The 15,360-nt window shown below is 39.1% G+C and overlaps 1 protein-coding gene across 1 annotated transcript in view; it reads right to left on the bottom strand.

Annotated features, from left to right (window-relative positions):
* Positions 1 to 670: 670 nt before the first annotated feature.
* Positions 671 to 15,360, bottom strand: part of LOC132295532 (NADH dehydrogenase [ubiquinone] 1 beta subcomplex subunit 7) — a 30,254-nt gene continuing 15,564 nt past the window's right edge. Inside the window, exon 2 of the mRNA XM_059793827.1 lies at positions 671 to 877. The gene's annotated coding sequence lies outside the window, so the exon portion shown is untranslated. The remainder of the gene's footprint in view (positions 878 to 15,360) is intronic.

Genomic DNA, 15,360 nt, shown 5'->3' with positions numbered 1-15,360 from the left:
TTTGGGTGGACTCTACCAAACAATTGGAGAATGAATATATGAATTCTGGCACTTGAGGACTTGCAAAGCCTCATCAATCGAACTCTGAGCTCTCATTACTGTTCCCATAGATTGCTTTAGTTTTTTTTTATATCTAATTTGGCTTCTCTTTGGCCAATCATCTTATCCATTTGATTTGATAAGGTATTTGGGATGATGACCCTGAAAAGAGCTCTGAAGGCACTTTTTTGAATCCCAATTCACCAACAGAGATTGCCTATGAATGTTAATTTCATATCAATATATTTCTACATACAATTTCCCAATAAGAAGCCCTGGTTATGGTTCTCTTACTGCTGTAACTTATTAAAAATGTAACTTCATATATTTCTAAGCCGCATAACCACTAGCCTCCTTAAATATAGGTCCACAGCATAATTTTACTCGCAAATCCGACTAATTTTATGTGAGTAGAGATTGATGCCGAATAATAATGGCTGACATCAGCCCCCATCCACATAATATGAACCATGATTGATTCTCACCAGAATCAAAATGAGCTGATAGACATCCAACAAACACAAGACAATATTGATTGCTTTTTTCTATGTTCCCAGCAAATTCACATGCTCAACGCCCAGGTCTTACACTCCCCCATTGGATACTGTTAAAAATCAATGGTATCCATGACTTTTACGAAGAAAACATCCAAATTTTGATACGATGCAAAGGATACAAATCACACTATCCATGGTAGTAACAAGGAAATTATTCAGAATCGAGAACAGAAAGTATCGAGTCTGTTACAATTGTTGTCTCATAACACGTGTTCTTATGAGTCCCCTTTTACAGTAGAAACAAACGTCAACCATTTCACCAATCTCAGCAATCTTCCTTCCTGTTAAAATTCAAGCAACGTCAAAGAAGCATAAACATAGAATCAACACTAGCTAAATTTCGAAAATAAATAACAATAGCTACTGTGCCTCGTGTTCATAGGCGAGTGAGCAAATGAGCCACATCCGCATGGACCAATTGCCACTCAAAGTTGAGGAACCCTTCTGGGCTATAAGTTTCTTGCACTTTAATCCCCATAGTTTTTAGTAACTAACCATTAGTAACAATGTAAAAGGACTATATTGACCTTATGTAAGAGAAATACGTTATATTATATTTTAAATGAAACCTGTGAAGGTACACATAATTGCCCAATGGCGCACAACATATTTTGTCAACATAAAGGGTAAAAACATCATTTAAAGAATATAATATCACTTTCCGTCATTATATTAATGCTCATGTGGCCATCATAAGGAGCTATGTGCAACTTTTTTTTTTTTTTGTAGATTAGAGGGTTATGTGCCAAAAACATAGTACAGTGAAGTGCATGGGGAAGTTATCTGCAATGAACACAATACATAAATATGTAAACATACTTTTGTTATACACACACAAAGAAAGGAAATGATTGATTAGTAAGGAAAAAACAAGACTTCGCTTGTTTTAAAAAACATGGGCAAAGCAAGTGACACCAACTCTCCTATCCTTTGCTACCAAATCCTTCTTACTTTTGAGACGATAGCCAAAATACTATTTCAAGAGTTAGGCTTTCCATCCTACTTCCTCCTAAACCTCTCCTTTACCTCATCAATTTTAAAACAAACATAAGATAAGCTGTCCCTTCGCATTTCCTTTTCCCTCCAACTCCCTCAATCCAAACACAGCATTACTTTGGACATGGATAGGTGTCTCCCAATAAACTAGGAAACTAGTGCATTAGGAACAACAACACTGAAATAGGTGGTAGGAACAGCTAGAGTAATTGGAACACTGGAACTACTTTATTACACCTAACGGTGTGATTTCTACAAGCATATCAATAGCACCATTTCAAATTTCTGGTCTCATTCCAAACATGCCCCAGATCCACATTCTAATATAGCATATTATGAAGTCTATCAGAAGAGCAATGCATTCACCTCCTGAGGATTAATTGGTTTTGTTAAGTACAGTTGAAAGATTTTTTTGGCAACAACTTGATGATTGTTTTTCAATTTTTGCTGTCCAAAACTGTTGTAGCACACTAGTTAACGTATGGCACTTGACAGGAAGGGGTAGGTAGAAGATTCAAAACTTCTTGCTGACTAGAACAAAGGGGAGGAAGAAGAAGAATAAAAATACCAAGCATAATTAAATCAATGTGGTGTATTCCAGGCAAGTAACTAGTCCAAGCACCCCCATGTCCTACAAAAATCAAACTACTTTTTGTTGACCTCAAAACATTACACATGCTCAGCAAAAATAAATAAATGAATAATCTTTTAGTATCAATTCCTCAAGTTTCACAAACCAATTTCCAAATAATGACTATTCTCCTGCTAAATTTTGCTTTGATGTACATACAAATATTACTTAAAATAGAATTTTGAACCAATACTTGCCCCCCACAACAAACACACACAAATAAGGATTTAAGTTCACCAATCCAACTGAATTGTAAGTATTGCTTTCATATGGCTCGTGTTATTGTGCAGGAAAGTAGCACACTTTTCAATCATTTGCAACGAAACAAGCAAGCTATGAAAAATAGCACCTGAATAAGTGTGTTTGTTTTCAAATTCTTAGGACTAAGGATTCTAAAAGTTAAAATTGCTGTTATTAGAATATACTTGGACTAATATATATAGAGACATGAATTTTAAAATTTCATTAAAAGCGCTCAAAAGGGAACAGCTGGACAAGAGGCACTAAACTCTCAACAATCCCCAAAACCCCTATACTCTCAAACTATCCACAAAATCTACCCAAGATTTACAATATCTCCCATTTACCCAGAGAACTCAAAATGGAATATTTTAGGAGCTTCTTCCACATCAAAGGACCCTTCTATTCCTCTCGCACCACAAACCCCACCACAAGCAAAGGGAGCCACCCTCCAAGCATCTATGGCTTGACTACCCACTATACAACCTCTCTAAGTCTTGAGCATGCTCAACGTGGAACCCAGTGAGACCAAACAGAGCAACGAATGTCGCCCACACATCTCTAGCCACTGAACAATGCAAAAGAAAATCCATTCCACCCCTTCCGAATGAATTTCCAAACCCCCCATACCAGCTGGAGTTCTTACCTCTATAGAGCTCCAGATAACCCAATACTTCCCAAATTTGCTTCGGATAACCCTGCTCCATCACATGTTCCTCTCACTTGGACTTTAAAAATATCATTTCCTTCAATTTTATTTATTTATAATTTTTTTTTTTTTTTTTAAAAAAAAGCCAACCTAATTTTATCAAAAAAAAAAAAAAAATTCATATATCTTGACAAGCCAAAAGAATTAATAATTTAACTTGTCCAAAAAAAAAAAAGAAAAAAGAATTAAAATTTTCATGAACCCAATTTTTCAAAAATGCCTTTAAATGTCGATGAACCATCTTTCACCAAAAATCATTGCTTAAAAAAAGAAAAGAAAAAAGATCATGTTTGATTGAATTATCATAGAAGAGATTTGAATGACTAAAAATTAAAGGCAGTTTCCATAAACGTGTAGAACCAAAAGAAAACGCTTTCTAGCGGGACCCACTTTCATCTCTTTTTTCAAAGGACAGTTTTTTGATAACCAGCCAGCAAACAAATTCTCGAACTATTTTCTATTTCTCTGTTGTCTAAGAACATAAACTGTTCTCAGAAGACCTTAACATGCTGTCAATTTTGAGTCAAAAATGAAACTAGACATGTCCTCTTAACAATCCTCGCAAAAATATAATTGATGAGGAATGGCAGTTCTGCAAATCAAGGTAGAAATTAGGACAGTTACATTTCATGCGAATTTAGGTTCTACAGTAATTTAATTCCTGAGAACCTTGCCAAACAAAACAACCAAGCTTCTTTTATTTCTAGGAAATTTTTTTCCAGTGAATACCAACGTAATATACATGCCCTAAAAACGAAGCAACAGAATATCAAGAATAAAATAAGAGAAGCTATCTATAACATTAGAAATGAGAAATACACAGACTTTTTCAACCCAAAAAAAAAAATCCAACTCTTACAAGGAAAAAAATGACATTGAGATGATTCTGCACTGAAATGAAAGCGAATTGATGAATCATAAAATAATAATAATAATTCAAGTGAAAGATGTTCAAGTACTATATCATAGTATTGAATATAGAATGGTAGAAAATAACCTCCTACATATTGATGATTCATCTCTACTAGAATCCTATCACCATTACCGGATTCACCACCATCATGTCAATTATATGGCTTCAACATGGGAACGGAGACTAAAAGTCTAGAATTTGAACCAAATAAAAAAAAATTTGCAAAGACTGATGTGAAGACGACAATTATGGGATGAAAATAATGTTTATTCTTTTCTGGAAGAAAAATGAATCTTCACTGCCAAAAAGGGCCTAAGATCAGTTGTTAAACCTGTTAGAATGTTTATATATATATATATATATATATATATATATATTCTTATGTTGGGTCATTATGTAATTACATATAAGTTGGTAGGGCCCTTGTGTTATTAAGTTAGTCTTGTATCTTTATAGAAGCCTATTTAGGCTTAGGGTTAAGATGATATATATGAAATACACAAAGTCTGCACTCTCTCTCTCTCTCTCATGATTCTGAACATGATATCAGAGCTTTACGAATTCATGGGTGTGAGAAACTATAATTGTGTTGTTCTTGTATAAAGATCGGAATCGTGATTGTGGTGTTGGTGTCTCTGCCTCGTTCGTCGTCGCCGGCAGGATTAAGAGCTCCTCGTTCGTCGTCGTCATTGCCGCTTTGGTTGTCAGCGAGCTCGCCGACATCTACCGTCGTTATTTGCAGAGGTGAGGTTCATCGATTCGTGGTTCCTTTTTTAGCCGAACGTTGCAGAGGTTCTGATTCGGTGTGGTCGCTGCTTATTGATTCGGCTGTTGCTTGTGACTGGGTCGCCGTCGCCTCCGCTGTGTTGTTCCCCGGTGTCTGTGAAGTTGTGAAGAAGACGACCCGTGTTTGGCTACACGATTATGCTATTCCAACCTTGGTTTACTAAAACTGGGATAGCAAGACCCGACCCTTTTGACCAAATCTAGCTCATTTGCCCAGATCCGGCCCGTTTGCCAGGTTTGGCCAGACTACAGATTCTGCATTTTTTTTTTTTGTTTTGGTGGGTTCAACATGGCATCTACTTCAAATTTGCTTTCTCCCACATCAAGTTTTCATTCTCCCATGACTTTTGTTAAACTCAATCGGAAGAATTACATATTGTGCGCTAAATTTGTTGCAATTTTTCTCAAAGGTAAAGGTCTTGGTAGTCATCTGACTAAAGGTAAAATAAAGGAAACTGATGCTTCTTTTGATGCATGGGAAAAGAAAATGCTCAGATCATCTCTGTGATGTTAACCAGTATTGAACCCCAAATCAGTTCAACATTACTTTATTTGGATACTGCTAAGGAGATATGGAAGAGGTTGAAGCAACTGTATTCTGGGACTGGTAATATCACCCGTGTTTATGAGCTTTGTAATCAATACTTCAATCTGGAACAGGGTAATCACAGTATAAAAGAGTATTATTCAAAAGTTATGGGAATCTGTGAGGAGTTGAATATGTATCAGCCCATTACTTCTGATGTTCAAAGTATGCAACAACAACGCGAGGACTTTAATGTTGTCCGCTTTCTTACTGGTCTATCATCAGCATATGAGCTTATTCATGCACAGATTATGGGCAGTCCCACACTTCCATCTCTTGCTGATGTGTTTTCTCGACTTCAGCGAGCTACCCTTGCAAGTGGCACCTCAAATTTGAATAATGGGCAGAGTGGTGAGCGTTCAGCATTGGTAGTTTCAAAGGGTGAACATAATGCTTACCGTGGAGGTCGTGGGGGACGCTCCACCCGTGGTGGTCGTGATTCACGAGGAGGACGTAGCCTTGGCAGGGAATCACGAAAATGTACTCATTGTAGCCTTTCTAATCATATTGTGAATTTTTGTTGGGACCTTCATGGAAAACCATCTAGTTATGCAAATCAAGTTTCCTCTAAGAATGATGTTTATTCTGGATCTCACCACGTAGCTGAATTAGATATGGTCCCTGTTCCACGTGATTAGTATACTCGGTTTTTGTCTTATCAGCAAGCATCTAATTCATCTTCCACGGCTACTTTTGCCCAATCAGGTACTGCACCCACATGTCTATTGTCTTCCACTCGCAGTCCTCGGATCAGACACTGGAGCATCCGATCATATGACTAGATGTTCTTCTCTTCTATCTGAGTTTAATTATGTACCTCCTTCTCAAAGTGTTACTCTTGCTAATGGTTCATCCACTAAGGTTTCAAGTCTGGGGACAACTCAACTTAGTGATTACTTGTCTCTCTCGTCTGTTTTGTATGTTCCTCAGTTTCCCTTTAATTTAATGTTTATCAGTAAGCTTACTAAATCTCTCCAGTGCTCTGTTACATTTTATCCTACTTCTTGTGTGTTTCAGGATCTCAAGACGAAAAAGAAGATTGGTACGGGGCATGAAGGTGGTGGCTTATATTACTTTGATTGTGCACCTTATCCTATGGCTCTTCAGTCTTCTCTGTCTCCATTCCAGTGGCACTGTCTTCTTGGTCACCCGTCACTTCAAGTTTTGCAGCGTCAAGTTCCTAGTCTTAGTCATTTGAAGTCCTTGTCATGTGAAGTTTGTCAACTTAGCAAGCACCATCGCATGTCTTTCTAATCTAGGGTTAATAATCGTGTCTCTAGTCCTTTTCATTTGGTTCATTCAGATGTATGGGGTAATAAATTTCATTATTTTGTAACATTTGTGGATGATTATTATCGTTTGACTTGGTTATTTCTAATGAAAGATCGTTCTGAGTTATTTTTAATTTTTCAAAAATTTCGAAAAGAAATCAAAACTCAATTTGGATATCCAATTCATGTTCTATGTTCTGATAATGCTAAGGAATATTCTTCAGCACCCTTTGCTGCATATCTTGGTGATAAAGGAATTAGTTATCAAAATTCATATGTTTATATTCCTTAACAAAATGGAGTCGCAGAACGTAAGAATCGACGTCTATTAGAAGTAACTTGTGCTCTTTTGTTTCACATGTGTATGCCTAAACATTTTTGGGTTGATGCTGTTCTTACTGCCTGTCATCTTATTAACCGTATGTCGTCCTCTGTATTAGATGGCAAATCTCCACATTCTATTTTATTCCCTGATTCTCCCTTGTTTTCTCTTACTCCTAGAGTTTTTGGATGTGTATGTTATGCCCACAATCTTGGTCCTGGTTTTGATAAACTAGACCCACGTGCCACAAAGTGTGTATTTCTTGGATATTCTCGTTCTCATAAAGGTTATCGCTGCTATAGTCCTGTTTCTCAACGGTACTTTATTAACGCTGATGTAGCCTTTTGTGAGTCCACCCCATATGTTTCAGATACTGATTCACTTCTTAATATCACTCCTGAGTCGCCTCTTCCTGAGGTTCCTCTTCCCTCACTTTCTCTTCAACCTAGATCTCCTTTGATTGTCCCATTACAGGTCTACACTCGAAGACCAAAGTCGTCTGCTGTCATGCATCCTCTTCAGAGTCTTTGGATCCAACACCATCTGATGTGTCTGATTCCTTGCCTATTGCACTTCGTAAAGGTACTCGATCTTGTGTCACTAATCATCCCATTACCCATTATGTCTCTTATAATTCCTTATCGCCATCTTTTTCATGTTTTTCATCTCGATTGTCTACCACATTTGTTCCTAAGACTGTGCAGGCTGCTTTGTTTGATTTGGGCTGGAGAAAAGCAATGCAAGATGAAATGAACGCTTTGCATCAGAATGGCACGTGGGATCCTGTTCCATTACCTCCAGGTGCCAAACCTGTTGGTTGTCGATGGGTATATACTGTGAAGTATCTTCCAGATGGTTCTATTAAGCGTTTAAAAGCACATCTTGTTGCCAAAGGTTATACCCAGACTTATGGTATTGACTATGATAAGACGTTTGCCCCTGTTGCTAAGATTTCTTCTATTAGTGTTTTGATTTCTCTTGCTGCTAATCGACATTGGCCTCTGTTTCAGTTAGACGTTAAAAATGCCTTTTTGCATGGTGACTTAGCAGAAGAGGTTTATATGGAGCAACCGCCTGGGTTTGTTGCTCAGGGGGAGTCTCGTCACACTGTTTGTCGCCTTAAAAAGGCCCTATATGGATTGAAACAATCTTCACGAGCTTGGTTTGGAAAATTCTCTGAGACGGCATTAAAATTTGGTCTTAACATGCCAGATCGATCATTCGGTATTTCACCAGTACACTCAAGCTGGCTTCATTTTTCTTGTGGTGTATGTAGATGATATTGTAATCACAGGTGATGATTCTGAAGGCATTGCTAAGTTGAAGTTGTTTCTGCAACATCGATTCCACACTAAAGACTTGGGTAAACTTAGGTATTTTTCTTAGGCATTGAAGTTACTAGATCCAAGAAGGGTATAAGTTTATCTCAACGAAAATTTGTGTTGGACTTATTAAAAGAAACAAGTATGTTAGGTGGTCGTCCGGTTGATGCTCCTATGGATTCAAATACAAACCTTGTGTCTGATGAGGGTGATATATTTAATGACCCGAGAAGATTTCGTCACCTTGTTGGGAAATTAATTTATCTAACTATCACTTGACCTGATATTTCATATGCAGTTAGTGTTATAAGTCGGTTCATGGGAGCTCCTAGAATGCCACATTAGATTGTTGTTCTTCGAATTATCCGATATCTCAAGCAAGCTCCAAGTTTTGGGTTACTATATAAATCAAATGGTCATCTCAGGGTGGAAGGTTTTACAGATACTGACTGGGCTAGTTCTCCTTCAGATAGGAGATCTACAACAGGCTACTGCACATTTGTAGGAGGAAATCTTATTACATAGAGAAGTAAAAAGCAAACGGCGGTAGCTCGATCTAGTACTGAAAGCTGAGTACAGCGCAATGGCCCATACCACTAGTGAGTTGACATGGATACAACACTTTCTAAAAGAACTTGAGTTGACAGTTAAAGCTTCTACTCCATTGTTCTGTGATAATCAAGCAGTTGTTCACATTGCATCAAATCCTGTGTTTCATGAGAGGACCAAACATATTGAAGTTGATTGTCACTTCATTCGAGAAAAAATATTACGTGGGAGCATCTCTACTCCATTCGTGAAGTCTGAAGATCAATTAGCTGATAGGTTTACCAAAGCATTGGGTCATAACCGGTTAAGGACTATCTGTTCCAAGTTGGGATTATTTGATATATATTCTCCAGCTTGAGGGGGAGTGTTAGAATGTTTATATATATATATACACACTTATGTTAGGTCATTATGTAATTACATATAAGTTGGTAGGGCCCTTGTGTTCTTAGGTTAGTCTTGTATCTTTATATAAGCCTATTTAGGCTTAGGGTTAAGATGATATATATGAAACAGTCTGCACTCTCTCCCCCTCTCTCTAATGATTCTGAACAAAACCCTATGTATACTTGTATTTTATAATTTGATTTAACAATTGTACAAGCAGCCATGTGATTCCATATGCCACCACCCAATTGGCAATCACCAAAACCACAGATAAGATGCAAAAGTATTCAAGTTCACTGCATATGTAAAAGTATTATCTTATGACAAATGCAGTGAGCGAAGAACAAAACAAGAATCACGACGGAAAAGTAAACACACTACACACGAATAGCACAAAGATTTACGTGGTTCAGCTTAAAGCAAGCATACGTCCATGGTGAAGATCCAGCAAAAGATTCCATTATGAGAAAATTAGGAGATTACAAGTTTCTGCCCCAAAACCTAGCTCTCGCTCTCATTTTTTTTTCCTACGATTTTCAATGTCTTAGCGTCATCCCTCTCCAAACCCTAAACACCTTACTATATTGGGCTACAAGAGAGTACTAAACAGGATCCCGACAAGCAAGCAAAAACAGGTCAAAAAATTTCCTCAGGGGTGCTTTTGCGACCCAACTCCCGAGCCGAAACAAAAAATTCGGGCCACAACATTACACATTCAAGTTCACATATGTGACTTTGCTTCACAATTTTGCATACATCAATTCTGAATATGTTTCCTTTAGATCATAATAAACCAAATCAGAGTAGTTAAAACATTGATTCAAGGGTTTAGTTATTGATAGAGGACGATAGAACATCCACTCATTAAGGTTGTCCTGATCAAGATGGGGCTTTTTTTTTTTTTTTTGATAAATAAGCAATTCATTAAAAGCGTTCCCCTTTCCCCTACAAGACCACAAAAACTTGGGTACCCTAGGACCTAAGGAAGCCAAAAGCTCAACAGTCTCCTCAGCAAAAGAACAAAGTCTACCCGAACCCCAAAAAAAAAAAGAGCTAATAACAAAAGATTTTAGAACAATGACCGAAGATTCCTCTCCTTCAAAGGGTCTTCTGTTCTGCTCCCTCCAAAGACACCACCAAAGACACAGTGGCGCCATCCTCCAAAACCCTCGAGCTTGTGCTCCCACCCAACCCCCTCTCCAGGTGTCCATCAGACCTCTCGAAGATCTAGGCATGACCGAGTAAACTCAAAATAGACCTAACAAACATAGTTGTTAAAGGCTCAAGGCACACTAAAGCGCTAAGGCCTCCTGGAGCCTGAGGCGCAAGGCGAGGCGCGCGCTCGACTGAAGTGAGGCGCAAGTTGAGAAAAAAATAAAAAATAAAAATGGCAAAAGAGAAAATAACAAACATTTTAATAGTTAACATAACAGGCATTTTCATTTTTCAAAGTAAAATAAATAAATAAATAAATAGAAAAAATAACATAAATTGTACTAATTAGTATGTAAGCAGTAGAGCACAAAGCAAAGCAGGGGAAAAAAAAAAAAAAAAAGAATAAGAAGCAAGAGAGAGAGAAGTGAGAACAGGAGGAGGAAAAAGACAGAAGAAGAGATGGAGAAAGAGAAGTGAAAAGAAGCAACAGTAGAAGAAGAACAAAGAAAAAAAACGGTAGGGTCCACCACTTAACATATGCACCAAAAGAGAAAATAAGAAGCAGCGTGTTTGTGTCTACTCTTTTGTCTTCATATAACTTATAATAAGTGGTAGGGTCCACCACAGAGAAAAATAAAGCAGCAGCAGCAGCAGCATTGAAAAAAAAAAAAACAAAAAAGAAGAAGCAACAGAGCCCATTTTTTTGTTTGCTTTACCTTTTTGGCTTTATATAACTTATAATAAGTGGTAGAGTCCACCACTTAACATATGCATACCAATTATATGAAAAGTCAAATCAACACAACTCTTTAAATAACATAAAAACAAAGTACTTCAAACAGGCGTGCCCCACATGCGCCTTGGGCCTATCGCCTTTAGCAAATAGGCGTGCGCCTATGCAAAGAGCCTCGCCTGGGTGCATGTAAGGTGCCAAAGTTGAGCCTTGATGCGCCCGGCGCCCGAGGCGCGCGCCCGGAACACCTTTGACAATATGCTGACAAAAGATTCCAACATTCAACCGCCACTAGACAGTGTAAAAGAAGATGATCAACCGACTCACCATTACACTTACATATGCAACACCAATTCACCGTGATATGCTTTCTCCTTCTCAAATTATCCAGCGTCAATATTTTACCCAACACGACCGTCCAAGCAAAGATAGCCACTTTCAATGGCGCCTTAGTTCGCCACACTACCTTCCAAGGGAATACCACCCCAGCTGAGTCCAAAAGGCATCTGAAAAAAGATCTCACACTAAACTTTTTTTTTTTTTTTTTTGATAATTAAGCAAATTCAATAAATAGCGTTCAAAAGGGGAACGCCTCCCATGATCAACAAAAGGATCCTATAGACCCAAAGAAGAAATAAAATCAATTGTCTCCTCCGGGGAGCAACAATGCCTTCCCGCCCCAAAAGCATAAAGATGTAATAAAAGTTGACTTAAGAACAACAATTGAGGATTTTCCTTCAAAGGATCTATTATTCCACTCCCTCCACAAACACCACCATAAGCTCCATCCTCCAAAACCCACGAGCATGACCTCCCACAAAGCATTCTCTCCAAGCCTCCATCAGTCCTCTCGTAGATCTAGGCATCACCCACGACACCCCAAACATGCCTAACAAAATACACCAACAGTCAAAAGCCACTGGACAGTGCAAAAGAAGATGATCCACCAATTCTCCATTACATTTGCACATACAACGCCAGTTAACTATAATTTGTCTTCGCCTCCTCAAATTTTCAAATGTCAAAATCTTACCCCACACCACTGTCCAAGTAAAAAAAGCCACTTTGAGTGGCACCTTAGATCTCCACACTATTGTCCATGAAAACATACTCCCTATAAAATATGAGAGATAACGGAAAAATGAACTCACTTCAAACCTTCCCCGAACAGAAGGCACCCAGACAAGCAAATCTCCACCGCTGCCACAGTTCTCATTCCGATACAGACGCTCTAACAGCCCGCAAATGTCGTCCAACTCCCAATCCTGGAAAGCTCTCACAAACTGCACATCCCAAGTCACCCTCCCGCTATCAAGCCAATAGCAGTCAGCAACCGAGACATGCCTGTCAATAGCAATCCTAAACAATTTGGGAAAAGAACAGGCCAAAAAACAATCACCACACCAAAGATCCTCCCAAAAGCATACGTCCCTACCATCCTGAACTCTGAATCTAATGTGTTTTGAGAACTCATTCCATCCTTTTCTGATGGATTTCCAAACACCAATACCACCAGGAATCCTCACCAAACCCGAACCCCTCCCCCCCCCCCCCCCCCCCCCCCCCGCCCCCCTTTCCTTCCCCGAACTGGCACAAAATAACCCTCCTCCACAGCCTATAGCGTTCCACTCCATACCTCCATAACCACTTACCTAGGAGCGCCCTGTTAAATGGCACCAGCCTCCTTATCCCTAAACCACCAGCCTGAAGCGGCGTACAAACCTGCTCCCAACGAACAAGGTGATACTTAAACTCGCCTTGTAAACCACCCCATAGAAAGTTCCGCTGAAGCCTCTCAATCGAAGCAGCAACCACGGATGGAAACAAGAGAATCCCTAGAAGAAGGAATCCAAACAAAAGAATCCCTACCTCCTCCACGGATCACTTGGCTATACAAACTCTAAAAAACCAAAAACATCATCCATCTCCCAGTCCTGAAAAGATCGCTAAAAAAGCATGTCCCAAACCCGTCTCTCGCTATCAAGGCGATAGCAGTCAGCCACCGAGGCATGCCTATTAGCCGCAATCCTAAAAAGTCTAGGGAAAGAACATGCTAAAGTGCAATCTCCACACCACACATCCTCCCAAAACTGAATCTCCATACCATCATGAACTATGAATCTGACATGCTTAGAAAACTCATTCCATCCCTTCTGAATGGCTTTCCAAACACCGACACCTTCAGGATTAGACACCACAGCAAAGCACCCCACCCCGCCTTCCTCCTCCACAAAGCGACACAAGATAACCCTCCTCCACAATCTATCCTGCTCAATACCAAACCTCCACAACCACTTACCTAACACGGCCCTGTTAAAAGGCAACAGTCGCCTAATCCCAATTCCTCCGAACTTAACAGGCTTACACACCTGCTCCCAACGAACCAAATGATACTTAAAACTCATCCCCCAAACCTCCCCATAAGAAGTTCCTCTGAAGTCTTTCAATACAAGCAGCAACCGAGGATAGAATCTGGAAAAGGGATAAAAAAAATATGTAGGAATGCTCGACAAAGTGCTTTTCAACAAGGTAACCCTCCCACCTTTTGATAAATATTGCTTCTTCCACCCCGCAAGCCTCCTCTCCACCCTCTCCACCACCGGATCCCAAGCACCTACAATCCTCGAAGAAACCCCCAGAGGCAAACCCAAGTAAGAGATTGGAAAAGAACTAACTCCACAGCCAAGAACAAAAGCTAATTCCTCAATCTCCGGAACCTCCCCCATTGGAATCAAAGCGCTCTTCCCCACATTCACTTTCAAACGCAAGACTGCCTGAAAACTGATCAACACCGACCTCAAATATCTCATCTAAGACACCTCAGCCTCGCAAAAAACAAGTGTATCATCTGCAAATAAAAGGTGGGAAATCTCCAACTGATGCATATCATCCCTTCCCACTCTAAAACCCCTGATGAAGCCCACCTCCACAACCCTCCCCATCAATCTACTAAGTCCTCCATCACAATGATGAACAGAAGTGGAGACAATGGATCTCCCTGACGCAAACCTCGTGAGTTACCAAAGAAACCAGTCGGAACCCATCAATCCATTTCGTCCATTTATCCCCAAAACCCATCATTGCTATCAGATATAGCAAAAAACTAACTAATATGATCATAAGCTTTCTCCACATCCAACTTACACAAAACCCCTAGAGCCCACTCCTCAATCTATCATTCACACAATCCCTAGCAATAAGGGTAGAATCCAAAATCTGACGCCCTCCTATAAAAGCATTATGAGATTCCGAAATAACCTCATCCAAGACCACCCTCAATCTCAAAGAAAGAACTTTGGCTATTAGTTTATAAATGCATCCCAACAAACTAATGGGTCTAAAGTCCTTCACATCTACAAGTCCACCCTTCTTCGAAATGAGAGCTATAAACGATGCATTCAGGGATTTCTCAAATCACCTCTAAGTATGAAAAACATGAAAAGTACCCATCACCTTGCCCCTGACCACAGCCCAACTCTCCAAAAGAAACCTCATAGTGAAAACATCCAGGCCCGAAGCTTTAACAGCACTTGAATCGCTAATGCAGAAAAGATAGCTGAAGATTTTGAAACCCGTTTGGACCATCAAAAGGTCAAACGGGCAGGTTTATCAATTTTTTTCGGATGATTTCGACGAATCCATTTTTTACCCAGAAAGAGCCCAGTTTTATCAGAAACGGCCCACAACTCGCAAATATCGGTAGCTTCGATATCGAGGTATAGCGCCTTTTAGCCGAATTCAATTGTTCAAGACTCAGGAATTACATTTTCCAATTTTCAATATTTCGGGATTTTTGTTAGAAGACTAAACAAATTCGACTTACTTTTTTTTTTGGTATTTAATAATTATGTTTCTTTCTTTATTTTTACAAAATTTTCAGAGCAAGTTTGTTTTTGATCAGTTTCCTTGCGCTGCAAGTTTCCTTATGTTTTTAGGGTTTCCTTTATATTGTTAGGGTTTTTATTTATAAATACATGTACTGCAGAGCAGATCAGTCTTTCAATTATTAATATATTATCATATTCCTCTGCAAATTCTTTTTCTTACTTGTGGATTCAAGTTAGCCCTCGTTCCTTTGTGAACGTTTATCGCTTTCGCTTACCTCAGTTAGTATCAGAGCCTTATTGCACCCTAATCTAATGGCAGATTCTTTTTCTTACTTGT

The sequence above is a fragment of the Cornus florida genome, unplaced genomic scaffold (genome assembly GCF_030987335.1).
Source record: "Cornus florida cultivar Cherokee Brave unplaced genomic scaffold, ASM3098733v1 CherokeeBrave_3.0.0_Hap2_Chr02, whole genome shotgun sequence".
Taxonomy (NCBI): domain Eukaryota; kingdom Viridiplantae; phylum Streptophyta; class Magnoliopsida; order Cornales; family Cornaceae; genus Cornus; species Cornus florida.
The sequence above is the reverse complement of the archived record's forward strand: the minus strand, read 5'-3'. Positions and strand labels throughout refer to the sequence as shown.